The sequence below is a fragment of the Spodoptera frugiperda genome, chromosome 18 (genome assembly GCF_023101765.2).
Source record: "Spodoptera frugiperda isolate SF20-4 chromosome 18, AGI-APGP_CSIRO_Sfru_2.0, whole genome shotgun sequence".
In the NCBI taxonomy this organism is placed as follows: domain Eukaryota; kingdom Metazoa; phylum Arthropoda; class Insecta; order Lepidoptera; family Noctuidae; genus Spodoptera; species Spodoptera frugiperda.
Window position 1 is genome coordinate 9,828,331 of NC_064229.1, and position 16,218 is coordinate 9,844,548.

At 34.1% G+C, this 16,218-nt stretch overlaps 1 protein-coding gene across 1 annotated transcript in view; it reads left to right on the forward strand.

Moving 5' to 3' along the window:
• Window positions 1-14,691: 14,691 nt before the first annotated feature.
• The window catches only part of LOC118277929 (aryl hydrocarbon receptor), a 130,479-nt gene continuing 128,952 nt past the window's right edge, over window positions 14,692-16,218 (forward strand). The window contains exon 1 of the mRNA XM_035596950.2: window positions 14,692-15,007. The gene's annotated coding sequence lies outside the window, so the exon portion shown is untranslated. The remainder of the gene's footprint in view (window positions 15,008-16,218) is intronic.

The window sequence follows — 16,218 nt, forward strand, 5'->3', positions numbered from 1 at the left end:
GATGAGACTATGTGTAGAGTTCTATATGTAGTTACACATAGAACATAATTCCTAAAAAACATCATGGCAAGCAAACCACCATTTAAATTAGTAACTTTACAAAAATCCTACTTTCCAACTAACACAACAACACGGTAACTGCTCGGAGGAGCACATGCAATCAATTATTCCATATTCCAAGCCAATGCGACGTGTACATGGGCCCGTTGATTTATATCGAGCACGCGTTCTGTTAAACATAAATTATAAACTAAGTTATGTTGGCAAATGACATTAACTTCGCTAGTTTTTTGTCTAAAACTCTGTCTGTTTAAGTTGAGCACGAAAGTCGGAATCCCCGACTATGTATTGCTGGGTTTTTCTACGGCAAAATTGTTCGTAACAACATATTTAGTGACACAATCTGTAGTTGAAGTTTAATATCCTTTCCATTGATCTTTGTGAACAGATAGGTACTTGTAATTACACCAATAATTTCCCTCTTGACGTGAGAAAGTCATTCTTTGGCACGTACGGCACGTAAGGCTCGATCGGAGTGGCCTATCAGAAAACCAGCGGTATAGCTTATGAGTGAGCATGACCGGAGTTTCCTTCTCCCTTCCCAAAGGCCGGCAACTCTTGGGTATCGCGACACTTGACAAGTGATGACAGAAGTCGATCGATCGACGAGAAAAGAAAATCAACGGATGACGTCATAAATCCTACGCCGCACATTTACAGTTTACATGTGAATAAACATGGATAGAAAATCCCAACGAACAACAGTTGGGCAGGCACGATCATCTTGCCTAGTCGGAGGATCCATCTTTCCTTAGGAAATTTTACTCTCTGTTACCTAAAGTAGGCAATAGTTTCAATAACTGGTGAAAACAAGTTTAATAAAACTTAGCTTTTCTGAATAATAATTATTTTTTATGTAGTTCTACTTCATGCTAAATATACTCGCAATAAATTGAGGCGTACAACTCAAGTTACATAAGAAAACGTCTTATATTGCAGGTGTTTTATATATTTATGTACCTATATGTAGATATATGGAAATAATCCCACCTAATGATAGTTTATTGGAGCCAATAATCCACATATGTCAGTAATTAATTATTTATAATTGTAACCTTTTATATGGCAATGTAACTAGGTGATATTTTTATTACTAGAACTACTACAATTATGCATTAGACTACATCACGCTTTATTTCTAAACGTCTTGGCTGACAATGCACAGGTCTGGGTATAAAGTGTAATCTTTACGTTTGTAAACGCACCTACGACACAAGAGAATATCTTCTTTTTTGCTAATTATAAACTCAACGTCACGCCTTTTTATCCCCGAAGGGAAAGGCAGAGGTGCACATTACGGCACGTAATGCCGCTTTACAATGTACACCCACTTTTCACCATTTGTGTTATAAGTAATAATAATAGGGGAGTGAGTCTATTGCCACATACTGGGCACAATTCCAGACTCCGTACTCCTACCTAAACTTTTTCTTTCTTCAAAAACCGAAAGAAAACCGGTAGTACTTTGCCCGACCCTAGAATCGAAAACAAAACCTCTTGTCCGGAAGTCACACAAGCGACCACTCGACCAACAAATTAGCAGAGAAAAAAATAAGATTGTAAAAAATTATACGATAATTTCAGCAATTTCCTATTAAATTTTGGCATAATAAAATGTAGTACTTAGGACTGAAAGTATTTAGTACAGTCAATCAAATTAAATTATTACTAAATTCTAACCTCAACCTAGTTGCAATAAGGTTAGTAGACGGAAACATAAAATTATGTTATAATTGTTCAACTTAGCAGTTTTTTTTTCTAATCCTTAAACCAGCGAGTTTGCAATCAAAAAATTACTGTTGTTAATTGTTATTACCTTATTCGAGTGTTTGATAGAACGATTATAGGTGATCGTTTTATTAAACATCATGCACATGCAATAGGCTGCATGAGCTAGAGTAATTCCTACATCAATGTCACAATTGGGCACAATAGGGTAGTACATAAACTTATTTTATTTAAATGTCCGTTTGGTAATTTTAAAGGTTATTTTAAAATATGTAGAAAGGTATTTTTTCTTTTCTTATAAAATTAAATACTTTCGACGATACATTGATTTCAAATATCGTGTGACGTCACAATTTACTACATTTTATTTAAAGGGTAACGCGACGTAACGATGTCCTACTCCTAAACCCTTTAACCGACGAGCATGCATGAAAAGACTGATGACTGTTGATGAAGCAAAAGACGTATGTAAGATTCGTAGCAATTGGTGTTTCATTGTCCAAGCCTACCCCCGTGGGAGATAAGCGTATGTATGCATGTATAATATTATAATTAGAAAAAAGCTTTAACGTGTATTTTTCCAATTTTATTGTAACCATGCAAAATAATTATGTATTAACATAATTCTCAGTTCAAGTGTCAGGTTTAATGGTCTGTTCTATTTAATTACTTATCTACATAACATAAAAATAAATAAAATAGCAACAGTTTTTAATTATAATACACTAATCAACTAATACATTAAAAACACTTTTTAATGTATTTTTTTTTATTTTATACACACGGAAGCTTGTTATAACAACGTGTTTAATTATAATTTATTTATACATAAAGCTTTTTCTGTTCCTGAAGGATATTATTATAATGTGCTTTCCCACATTTTAAACATACACGTATGAAATAGACAGTAGGGTGGTTTTTAGTCAGTACCTAACAGACAGACATTTCCTCTTGCCTCACCAAAGGCGGGAGAAGTCATTGGATGATTTCCCTCACTTTTTATGGTAAGCAGGTATGGTAAGCAATCGCCGACGCCAATGGATACCTGAAACACAAAAGGCGTTCCAAGTGCGTTGCCGGTCTTTTGGGGGTTAGGAATTTGTTGGGATTGGGAAGATTGGAAAGTGGGTAATTGTGCCTTCGGTAACCTCAACAAAACACACTCAAAAACTCAAAACACAAAAAAAGGTTTTCTTCTAATGATATAGAAAACAATAATATCACTAATTATTTTCTGTCTCAGTAGTATCCTATCTAATCTAATCTAATGCATTATAAAATTAATTAAAAAAGATAATGACTTAAAAATATTTTTATCTAATAACTGAATATAAAAATCAATTTGTTGGTTACGCTTTCATGCATAAGGTAATGAACCGAAGAATTTTTATTAATTTTATTTCATAATTTCTTACTTTATGTATGAATTCTGGAATTATGCTCGGTTGCTCTCAATTTTATATGTCGATATAAATTCTATTCTAGCTAAGCTCTATTTCGAGAATACATTTTTATTTTGAGTAGTCAAATCTTTCTACCCATAGACAGATCAATTGAAACTAACCATAATTTGACAAATGACGAATAGGCAAATAAGTTCCTCGTCAAACAGTTATACAAGTAAGCTGAAAAACATAATAAGTAAATAATCGAATAAACCGTTTCAAAATATAAATAACACAGAAGTTGCACCATAGTTGCTAGATATACATAGAGCTGCAATTATATTTAAAAAACACTACAAAAAATAAACAAGCCGGTAATAGTTAATAATTTCATAGAAATAATTAATTATTAATAACTCAGCCTTACCTACTTTGTAGTTCGCATACATAGCACCTTATTATAGACTTTTTAATGCACGATTAGTGTACATTTCCAGTTATCAAGTCGGTTACTAAACTATAATTCATAATTTACTTCACTTTTAAGTCAAAAATATGAAATATTATTACGTGGACCGCTTTATTATATAGGTATATGTAATATTAACACTGTTATTCCCTGAAGGGGTAGGCAGGGTTGAACTTATGATCCTGTTTTAGCCAGCAGGTATACCGTAAGCATAATAGGAAAAAATACTTTTTTGTGTGGAAAAATCATCCAATGACTTCTCGCTAAGATGCCTAGGATGAGGCGAGAGCAAGTGTCAGGCTCTTACTGACAAAAACCCACCCCGTTCCTACTGCTACTCTTCACCTCTCAGCTTTCCTGGGCAGCATCTGCGGTGGTCTAGTGACTGTTTGAGGCGCGCAACGGGATCACAGTAAAAACAAATAAACTGCGATCTATACATATTCTGGGCATCCGGCTGTCGTGCAAGGTGTCACGGGTTCGATTCCCGCACGGAGCAATTCTTTGTGTGATCCACAAATTTTATTGTTGTTTCAGGTCTGGATTTTATGTGTATGTGAACTTGCATGTTTGTCAACGCACCCACGATTCAGGAGAAATTCCTAGCGTGGAGCAACGTTTTTTTAAGAAAATGAAAAGTGGAAATTATGGCAAACTCATCTTTTGTAGAGATGACCCATAGTCCAGCAGTTGACTCTAAGGGATTGTTGTTGTCAATGATAAATAGGAACAAGACATTGTCCTAAAAGATGGGAAATTATGAACACGAGCAATGCGATCTGATTTCAACAAATTAGCTACGTTTGGTTGTAATATTTCTAGAATTCAAGCTTCAAAGCTAATAGTTGCCTAAATTAAGTATATAAATTGACACAACAATCGCTGTTTATGATAATTTAATTTCAAATGAATTACCTAAAATATAATAATCGAATTACAAAATTCAAAACGTCCCGAGGCTATCAATTCGAGACCGCAAAATTCAAATTCAACGAATGAACATATGGAACGTGGAAATTCTACCAATAATCGTTCAACTAATTCGATTCGAATTTCGAATTTTAAATTGTTGCCGAATTTGTTCGGTTTTTTTCGTCAGCCGTCGGTTCGACGCCGATGCGATCCGAAATCTGTCAATCAAACCGTTGCATATTATTATTAAAGGTATTGTAATTTGAAAATAAAAGAAATTTTGGAATTTCGAACTTTGGAACCTTAAGTTTTTTTTTGGAGTTCTCGGTTTAAAATAATGAGCGTCTAGGACCGCATTGATCTTAGTTTTTTTTATTCGTCAAATTATGAAATTAGTGTAATTTTGTTTTGTTTTTCTTGCAAAAAATGATATCCATATTTTTGAATAAACAATACCTAGACAATGAATAAAAAACTGAATACAATAATAAAAACGACGTGTGCTATACCAATTTGATGGTTATGGTAATTTTAATACAAATCTTAATAATGTTAAGAACGGATTCGATTACACCTATTATCCAGAGATATTATCAATACCAGAGTAGAGTATTGCAAAAAAATGGCAAAAAATAGTCTATACTTATTAATATCTAACTAAAATCTAATTTTGACATTAAACAGAAAAAAATATTCTCAAAAATGAAAAATGCACGTGTCTGACTGACGTGTCTGACACATTGACGTGACTGTCGTGAATGAAAGACTAAAACAAGTAATATTTGTATACATATATGCATATATCACAACAATTATTGATACTTATCATGCCCAATGCGCGAAATAAAATGATTTTACAGAACATCCAAAACACAGGAACAGTACACACTTGACCGTTTCATTACGAAAGACTAATTGCATTATGTCTTGCGGCATAATCTTGAAGTGATGTAAAAAAACTCACTTATCGGCCCCGGAGGTTTGAACAAAAATTGGGCTTATCCCTAATCTTATATTGACACCGTAATGAGACCAAAATATTGTAACGTCCGAGATTAGTCCTGAGATACATGGAGACGACACCGTACTAAAAATGTTTGTGGTTTGTTTTTTGGTTGTTGTGTCCATGAGGAATATGGTTTTGTTCAATAAACTAGCTTATATTGGTGAAAGTAATTACCTAAGAAGATACCAAAACAGTAAAAAAGTTTAGAATTATATGTTAGGCAAACATTTTCTTTTTACATTTGATGACCATGCATGACCTAGGTCTTGCAAACCCAAATGCCTAATGCCCAATAAGGAGCAGGCTTCTTACGTAGCAGATATAATGAAAAGTGAAATTAAATGATTCTAACATAAATACCTTTTTGGCTTACTTAACATCTTCATCAATGCCTGTTAGTGATGAAAATTAAAAACAGAAGGATTTTTCAGGGTTGGATATCCTTCTGTCTTCTTCATACTGCCTTAGCTTACCATAATTTATCCTAAATCAGGCCTCCTTCAGAGTTGTTCTAGCAAAGATGAAAAATTTAAACTTGAAAAATAATACAAAAGCAACAACATCTCCACATCTCCCTCTGTCGGCACACAGCCACCGGCCGGATTTGGTTCTCTGAAACTAATCAGTTTAAATAAGTAAATTGACGATAGACCGCATTCGTCACGCGATGCCTGAATTCGGGTACTGCGAGCCGACGCCATAGCTCGGCTTGCTATTTGATGGTATTTTATAATGCTTTTGGTCTAGTGGTTGGGAGTTTAACTGGTGAAGGTGTGGTTCGGAGTATGGTATTTGGTAGAGCTTTTTTGTTGGGATGTCTGTATTTGTGGAAGTGGCTTTGAAGTGGGGAAAATCTTCCATTGACTTTTCTCATTTTGGGCGAGGCGAGAGAGAGTATCAGACTCTTACTGACTAAAAACACCCCGTTCCTACTCTTGCTTTTCAAGCCGAATCCCCCGTAAACTCATTATGTAGTCCGCAGCTCCGATGATATTGGGTAGAGTTATATAGTTGAGTTGTCTGTATTTCTAGTAATAACTTTAAGTTCAAGATAACTTGAAATATTATTTCCCTTCTTAGCTAAAAAATAAGTTTACATATATTTATTTGCATTAAACATGGTATACAAGGTCTTACACACAAAAATCGTTAGTTCAAACATGTTTAGCTTATGATAAAGCATGCAAAATTGTTACAAGTTGCAAGCCTTGGAATTGTAACGTTAGTATTCTAAGTACTCCTTAATACTATAAAAAATATTTTCATTCAACCACTTATACAATTTAAATAGTCTACAATTTAATTCTTTTAGTGTCTTTGGCAAGTTATTATATACACGTACACACATAGCTACACAGTTTTTATTATATTTGGTACACCTAGGCAGTTCGTCAAGTACAAGTGTGTATTGGTCACGCCGACTTCGTGAACATACCTCTTCAGCTGTTTTAAATAAGTCTTGGTGCTTTTTTACGAACATACACATCTCATAAATATATAATGAAGGCAACGGTAGCAAACCAAGCTTTTTAAATATTGGCTTACAAGATGATGATCAATGATGATGACATGATCAATAATTCATCATCTGATTACCTAAATAAAATAGTTTTGATGTCTTTACGTAAATCCTGATTTTCGCGAATGAACGCGAATCTATTTAATAACAACAACAACCATAAAATTATTTACGACAAATAATTTTAAATGTGAGCTTTATCTTTAAAGTAGTTAAGGTCGAAAATATAAGAGCATTTCCTGAAATCGAATGTATACGGTACGTAAACATATATTATACATAGAAACCTTCCTTGAATCACTCTATCTATTAACCGCATCAAAATTCATTGCATAGTTATAAAGATTTAGGCATACAAAGGAACTTAGGGACTTTGTTTTATACTATGTAGTGATCAACATACAAAACTCAAAATTTCAACGATTAAATCCAATATACAGTTAAAAATAAAATTACATTCGCACTAAGCAGGCTTACAAAGCTAGTATTGATTTTAAACGTTCACTCGACCACAACACAAGGGCTTTTAAAAGCTGTGTAGCCCTGTGGGGAGCGAACTAAGTACTTTTCAATGAAGTCCTACGTTTCTCTACAAGATGGCACCACCGGTAACGAAAAATTCACCCTTCGTAACACGCATTGCTCTCTGATAGTATTTTATTTCTTGTGGGACTAGGCAGAAATGTAGCTGTAACAGGTTTTAATTTAAATTTAAGAATTTATGTAGCAAGCTTAACCCGAGGATTAAGAAAAGATCGTGTAGCATCACAAGGAAACCTGGATTTATGGTTTAAAATAAATTTGTAATAGCCAATCTTGTAGAATTTTAAAGATTAACGTTCATTAGATTACAATTGGTTGGAAAAGAAGCTCTGCTAGGCCAACTGAGAAGAAGTATAGCTTCTTCTAAACTGGTGGCAATTATGAACTGGTGTATTGACGCAATGCATGACATGCAACTCATAACATAACACATAATAAGTGGCCTGTTTACACCTTTTGGATATAAGAGTCACGATGACTCGATTTTATATCATACTATGGAACTTTGAATGGCATTTTAAAAGTCATGTGAAGATCAAGTAAGTATTCTGTGCCCTAAAGGTTTATGACGCAGAACGATAAGGGAGTCACCTCAGAATGTGATTTAATTAAAATATATTTTGACAAGTTAAAATATATCTTACTTCTTATTTACAAACATAAGATACTGCGACTTTTCGCTAGTGGGTATGGTATGTCATATTAGTTATGTTTACAGGTAGTCATAATATGTAAACCTATTGCCATTCCACCAGAATCAATTCCAAAATTTTACTCAACCAACATTGAGAACTTTCACAATCTATTCTTCAAAAATCCGTAATAATACGTAGGTACTTGAATGTGTACCAAAGGGTTTATTTTAAAGTTAAATAAAGCATAACAAAGTCAAATGAAACATTAAATAGACAGAGGTGACGTCACGGTTGCCAGAGGATAACATTTTATGCGACATTCAAATAATAAAAAAATTATGCGCGCTTTTTATGACCTCTCTTGTAACCTAAAATTTTACTATTTGGATGTGGTCTAAGTTGTGAGCCATGCGCGGTTTTGTACAATTTTCTTTTTAAATAATATCGAGGTTTTTGTAATTCGGAAAAGTAAATACGCTGCCTCGTTGGTCGAGTGGTAGTCAGTGCTACTGCCGGACAAGGGGTTTCGGGTTCGATTCCCGGGTCGGGCAAAGAATTGCTGCTCTTTTTTCGGTATTTCGAAAATTTCTCAGTAGTAGTACAGAGTTTGGAATTGTGCCTAGTATATGTCAATAGGCTCACCCCCTATTACATGGGATTTGCAACACAAATGGTCAAGGTGATTTTAATAGTAAGGTTAGGTTAAGGTAACTACAATGTGCATGCTAAAATCCAGAGACAAGTTATCGAACCAAGTAACCCAAACCCATTTTCAGCTGACTACAATGTATTTCAAGGATATTATTAATTATTATTAGGTGATTAAACAGAATAATTTAACGGCTCATCGCAAGCTAGACAAGTAAAGTAATCGTAAGTGAACGTCGTAATTTACGGTAATTAGTAAAAACGCGGTAATTTACGGTTAATAACTGTTCGATGAATTTAATGTTTCCGATTTAGTTTTAATGTTTTCGTATTAAGTCATTATTCTTTTGTTATTAGTCCCATTTTAATTATTCACTTAGGTATTACTTACATCATAATGAACGAAGAAGTGCACATTATTACTAAGCTAGATTTCCGCCCGTGGCTTTGTTCACTGGTGCTAAAGAAAACATTAGCCTTGGCTCTATTATGACTTTCAAGGTTTATAGAAAAGAACGAACTCTTTTTTTAAAAGCCATTGATGCACTTGTGATTTCTCCGATAACATCTTATTTCTCCAGTACTCATCATCAATGACATCATTGATTTGAAGTAGTTACAGTCTACCACTAACACTAGTTCTACCAATTTTTAAATAATTACACCAGTCAGAATACCCAATAATCCTACAACTTGCACCACAGAAGACAGAGATATTCGTTATGCGTGATTTTCGGCAGTTCTCTGTTGATTTACAATGAGCAGTGTCAGAGGGGCGCGGGGCTCCGATGTAAATCATAATGGCTCATATTTAACGATTTCAGCCTCTTTTATATGACTTGTTTACTTGATCAAATATTCTACGACGACTGAAACAAGATCTTTAGTTTTTGAATTTTCACTATAGAAACACTCCATGTATAGTCCTCCATATATACGTCGACACCTATAGTCTTTTCTTGGTTGTTATAAGACATTTCGACAGAGACTGGGCTACAGCGTTCTCGAATACACCTGATCCATTTAAACTGCGGGTAGGTACCTATCCCCAGTGTGTATATGTATATATGTGTATATATGCCAAGTGTAAAAAAATATGGCAAACCCTCTTATACGTAAACTCCTAAATGAGATGTTAGTAAGACTAAACTAATTAGTAAAACCAAATTTCAAGGTGTTAACTGATTGGGATTTACAGATTTTGAATTTAGTGTTACAGCTTATCGATTAAAGCAGGAAGCTGATAAGAGGATTATGTATGTAGATATGTATGTTTGTATATTCTAAGTAATACTACGATTGAACGATACAATATTTAAATTGTCCAAATAAACCCGAAGAATTTTAAAACCAAACGAAATACATTTCGACATTTTGTCTAAAATAACAGTCCGAAATAGTAAAAGCGAAACGCTGAAGCGAAATTAAACATTTAATTACACAATAAATCTAAATTAATTGTAACGCAGTAAACAATAAAGTTGGAGATTATTGCTCAAATAAAAGAATAAACTCACTAACTGACTGAATAATAAAATTCTTTGCTAACTTTATGTTACTCTGCACTATTCATAAAAAAATACATTTAATACTATGTATTTTATTACTTGAAGACGATCTCTAAATGCCTTACTCTATCTGTCTCTCTCTCTCTTTCTAATGTGTTCCAAATGTATTAAATACGTACTTATTTGGGCGATTTGATTTGCAAAGTACCTCTTCAATTAGCTTAAAGGTCTTAGGCGCTCTGTCATTTAAAATGTTGTGTGATTTATTATTTACCTACTATTACTAATGTTCAAATATACCTAGTTGTGATATTTTACAAGTGCTATATCATACATTGGTACATACATACATAAATAACCTCACGCCTGACTCCCATGGGTAGTGACAATGGAACGCCAACATCTACGAATCTTACATATTTACTTCTTTCGCTTCATCAACAGACATCAGTCCTGTATCCGAATATACCTGGTAATTGAGATTTTTTTCCCTATACAGTATGCGTAGAGATGTAGCTTCGTTGTGCATTTTCTATCGCTTATACCACGGGGAGTGCTCTGAGGAATTGTTTGGTCTTATACCTGCCACTTCTTTTCGCCATCGACCTACACGACAGCACTTCCATCCCCATCATATAGATGGTTGGCAGGCCACAACTGTAGAATGAGCTGTTGTCGGCGGTATTTCCGAACCGATACGACCTTCAAACCTTCAAGAAAAGAGTGTACTTTTTTTAAAAGGCCGGTAACGCACCTATGACTACTCTGGTGTTGCGGGTGTCCATGGGCGGCGCTGATCGCTTACCATCAGGTGACGCGTATGCTCGTTTGCCTATTCCATAAAAATAAAGACACGTACACTTACTTTTACCTTTTAAAATAGTACTACAGATACTTACGAGTATCAGGCTTTTACATTCAGTTAGAAGTATTCAGTTACCCTATTGTTTATTAGCCCACTGTTACAAGGTGCCAATGATGATGATGATCTGATGATAAAGAGTTTCAAAAACAATCAAGTAGAGTTACTGTCGTACTTAACATAGTAATAAAATTAATCTAGATCTACCTATAAGTACTTGACTACACTTGGGAGCAAAGAAACGGAGCCACCAGCTATTTTAATTTCATTTTAAAGAACCACCTGTAACTTAAAAATAAAATACTCGTTATGCAAAAAATATTACTCTCTAATTTTTTTAATATAATTATCATGAGACATACTAAATTAACTAAAAATCTCGGTTTACTCTCGTATTGTTTACGGAGAAAAGCTCTACTAGTTTCAAGTCATAGAGGAACTCTTCATCATGAGCAGCGTGTGCAGACTAAATAGCCTTTCATACGACATACGTTACCAATTAATACAATTGTATTACAAAATAATTATTAAGAAATGAAAAAAAAACTTGTCCTTCCGTTTCTTTGCACCCAAGTGTACCTATATGAACCTCTAAAGTCACGTGTTATTGTTAATTTTACTACCCGATTATGTTTTAACCTTTAAAAATGGCCTATAAATTAACAGCTACTTAATTTTATGATAAAAATGTGAAAGTTGGTGTCTAATGAAACAATGTTGCTTAACATTGATCGCGATGTTACAAGACTAACTTCAAAACTATAGACAAGTACTTAATGTGATGAGAAACAAAGAAACTTAAGTATATTTTAGTATTTTTACAATATCTATGCAACGTCACGCCTTTTATCCCCGAAGGGGTAGGCAGAGATGCACATTACGGCACGTAATGCCGCTATACTTACAATGTACACCCATTTTTCGCCATTTGTGTTATAAGTCCTATGTGATAGGGGTAAGCTTATTGTCATAAACTGGGCACAAATCCAGACACCGTGTTACTATTGAGATTTTTTATGTATTCTTTAGACTTTATATTATAAAAGTATTTTGATGTATTCTTAAAAACACATTACACCAACATTATACTTCCAGACCCAAAACAATAGATTGTAAATTACACAAAAATTATTCATTGCGGGAACGCGAACCTACAACATGGTGTGCGGCAGTCAGCCGCTCAGCCGTTGCGCCAACTATGAAGTCAAAAAATCTATATCATGAGTAAAATGGGTGTTACGGGACATTTCACAACGCAGGAGTAGGAAGTAATTTGGTTTTGGCATTATCTCTATGCTTGTCTTGCTGGTTGGAGATCTCTGTTTAAAAAGTTCAGTGCTTTGAGGTAAGTAAATGCTATTTAAGCGCTTATCTACTGACAGAGTAGAAAGCGTGATGTAAGCTTATATTATAATCTTTTGTTTATGTTTCATTTATGAGAACAGTTTTTTTGGAAATCAAATGCATCTCTTAACATTTATTTCATCCATGATCACAATTAGTAAAAAAATGCTAATTTAAACATAGGGTCGTCCGCCTGTGTGCACGGTCGAGGGGAAAATGCGAAAACTCGCCCTCACCCGGCGGCCATTTTGTGACGTCATCCCTAGCCGCATGGGACGCATTTGGATGTTATATTTTTTACAAAAAAAGTAATTAGTGTGACTGACGATATCTCGATACAAAAATATCAAGTAACAGTAAATAAATTAAAATTCAACATTCGCAGAATAATAAAAATATAGACGAACAAAATTTATACATACTTAAAAACGAAGGACAGTTTTTATTAAAACTTAAAGCACTTATAAAATTTTTATGTTATTACTGTCCCATTTTTCATATTTCCAACGTTGATAATAATTCGTACAATACCGATACCGGTACTAAACATAATTTTCCACGAAACTTAAAAACTAATGCACTTAAGAAATGCCAGTTATCCTTTCTCCTGAACGTCGACATTGCAACTGACATTGCAAACAAAACCTATACAATTTAAAACAAAACTATACAAAAAAAGGTGCAAAAGAAAAACTCGAGCGCAATTGTTAAGAAAAATAAAAATGAACGTTCAGTACGTCCCCGTGTGCGCTTTGATGATGCCGGAGAGTTTCGATTGGTCGGCGAGAAGTGCAAGGCGTGGTTAGTTTTAGTCCCACCCACCTCCGTTAAGGGTCTTAGATTGTGAGGCTCCAAACGTCATCGGGCGCTTGCCGGCTGCGCCACGCGTACTCACACAACTTAGCAAAAATTTGAACACGTGCTTTCTGTAAGAAAAATTATAAAAAAACCGGTGAATACCCCGTGCAGTGACAATGTGGTATATTTTTATGTGACTCAAGATAAATATCGGACCCAAACTGTGTTATGGGTTAAAAATATGATTGTATAAACCAAGAATGTTATGAAAAGTGTGGAAACGAATGTTTTGTGTTTAGTGTTGTGGCATCGATCGGCTGAAAAGTGACCTCTGGCGGTTGAAATTGGCCGTGGTACAAAACAGTAACAATACAGCTATTTTGTGGAGTGAAATGTTCAGTTGATCGACGTAATATTTTTTAGTTTGAGCCAAAATATCTTCCAATAAGATTTTATTCTGTTAAAGCTCAATCAAATTCTTCCAAAAATTCTTAATCAGCTTCTAGTTTTGGTATAATTTTTAGAATTCTTTTTCATTTTCTTAAAAAATCTTGACAGCCATTTTAGGCTTTATTCGTGCAATATAAAAACAAAGATAGCCTAGTGTACAGCGAGTGTAAATAGAAAGCTCAGCCTAGATCGAATTTAAGATCGAAATTTAAGTGTAAATAATAGGCTCATTAGTAGTGATAAATTAGATCAATTTGACATAGCAAGAGATAATGACAATGATGATATAGAAGCTGTAGATAATTTAAAATTCGTAAATAAAGAAGATCGAAGGGATATTGAAGATCTCAAGTATTGTATAATAGTTACAGACAAAGGAACAATTATAATTCACGTTCGACCTTTACAAGCGGATGAATTAATTGCTATCAAACTGTTAATTTTGCAAGGAACATCTAATTCGAGGTCTTTGTTCACGAGTTTCCAATACAATCAAGATTTTAAGTGCTGACCAATTAAATTTGGAGTAAATATACCGAAGAAGAAAATATTAAAATTCAAATTGCTGAATTGCCGCATTTAGCATTTATAATTAGAAACTGCACACGTTTATCTATTGGAATTCGGAACGTTTATAGTTTTGTGATTTGAAGCTTCTTTTGATATTTGATCCTTATTATTGGAGTGTGCATTAATTGTGGGATCTGGAGCAAAATCATCAGTTGTGTCGTCACGGACAGAATCACATCCAAATGCTGTTACGCTAACTTTGCCTTCGCCACTATTGACAATAATATCTTTATCGCCAATCCCGTGAACTGCGGCTCGCAGTTCCTCAAAATCTTCGTTCGCATCGTTGCAAGAGTGCGTTGAACCAGAAATACCAGATGCATCATTGACCATATGTTGTTACCCCACCGATCACATTAACCCGGGGGTGCACATATCTGGCGTGGAGTTGCAAGCCGTCAAGATAGCCACTGAGTCGAAACTGCAGCTGTGCGGGGGCTGGAGTGGGCAGGCTAGCTACGCGCTGGATGGATGCGTGGACGCTGGCCTGCTCAGACCACCGCCGCAGCCGCACTCCAGTCAACTTGGTACTGTTTATGCCACAAAAAGAAGAAGAAGGAATGGAAAGAGGTTAGTGTTTACATATTACTCTATTCTCCATTTTGTTTTATGCATTTGACGAGGGTCGGATTTAAGAATTAAGAACACGATAGGGATAAAAGTATTTATTATCATAATCAAAAATACGTTTTTAAGAAAGTTTAAAGTTTACATGGACCAAATCATTTATCATGATCAGGCCGAAAAGCTAGGTCATACATTTGAACACCGATTAGGATTTAAAAAAATGTTATTTATTTATTATTCTTATAGTTACAGCTTTATGTTTAGCAATATTCGGTTAATCTCGGGCCAATGTTTTAATTTCTTACACCATCACTATTTCGCTGAGTTTCAAAAGTCTTTCAATTGGGAGGTCATTGCGGCTATATTTTGATATGAGATCCATTTGTCAAAGTCTTATTGAGAGTATTTTAAGGTTATGTTTTTTGGAAGGTGAAGGTTAGCTATTTATCATACACAATACACATTCTCAACTCATTCAGAAAGATAGTATTCTCAGTATACAAACAATAACCTAAAGATTTCCTAAAATAGAAGTGTCAATCAATCAATTAAAGACAATAATTCGTCAAAAACTTAACACTTTTTTATGAATAAAGTGCCGGATATACGATATGTAACAAAAAAGGTTCAACAATCGTAACAAATCGATTTAAAACAATTAATAATTTTGGAAACATCAAAATTCTCAACACGTTTCGCCTATGCCCTCGGCATTTTTTTACAAAATTGTACTTTGTTCCTTATAAAATAGGGATAGAAGTTGCATGTAATGAAGGTTGTTTAAAATTTGACAGCTACGCTCATCTGAACATAGAAATTGAATTACTAGATGCGGCTACAATGTAAGTTTTGTCATAATTTTTCAACGTAATCATGAAAATGCTACCCGTTAATGTCTTTTTCATGTTTTGTTGCTAGTAATTATTTTTAATAAGTACCTAGCAACCATCTAGTAATTAAATATCATTAATTATTAACATCAAAGTGGTTTGCATGCATTATTATGAACTATGGATTTTTTTACGAATTCAAATAGAAGTTCTGATAATAATAGTTGGTAATTTAAATTTCAATCAGTGTGTATTGTGATTAGATATTTTATTTGTTTGAAGTATAGGTAATATATTTCATTTTAAAAACCAATTTAATGTTTTATTTTTCACATCAAACTTAATGTTAAATCTTTTGATGCTATATTTTTTTAAGGCATTTTA